Below are 351 nucleotides of genomic sequence, written 5' to 3'. Positions count from 1 at the left end.
GGATGGAAAAAAATGTAGTGCATGGCACTGTTAGGAGTCTGGAAGCCAAAGAAATTTATGGTCACATTATCCAGGTCAGAAAAACATTAAACCCTTCTTGGGTAATGTTTTATTATGAAGAAATATGGCATATATTTTTGAGAAATATATATTAAGGTGTCTTGAAACAGAAATACACATAAAACAAGGTTACATATTGATTCATTGATAAGAATGTTGTGGCCAGAGGCTCATAGGAACCCAAACCTGTACATCGCCTAGGAGCACTGGTTTGGTATTTGTTAGTTCAGTGTTTGCAGTGACTTTATAGAACATAACTACTAAGAATAACAAGAATCAACTGTATTTAAA

At 33.9% G+C, this 351-nt stretch overlaps 1 protein-coding gene across 4 annotated transcripts in view; it reads right to left on the bottom strand.

Moving 5' to 3' along the window:
- Nucleotides 1–351, bottom strand: part of TNRC6C (trinucleotide repeat containing 6C) — a 73,627-nt gene that overhangs the window by 27,673 nt on the left and 45,603 nt on the right. The gene's annotated exons all lie outside the window — the stretch shown is intronic.

This window comes from Propithecus coquereli, unplaced genomic scaffold, assembly GCF_000956105.1.
Source record: "Propithecus coquereli isolate 6110/MARCELLA unplaced genomic scaffold, Pcoq_1.0 Scaffold706, whole genome shotgun sequence".
In the NCBI taxonomy this organism is placed as follows: Eukaryota; Metazoa; Chordata; class Mammalia; order Primates; family Indriidae; genus Propithecus; species Propithecus coquereli.
Note: the sequence above shows the minus strand (reverse complement) of the source record. Positions and strands in the feature narration are given on the sequence as shown.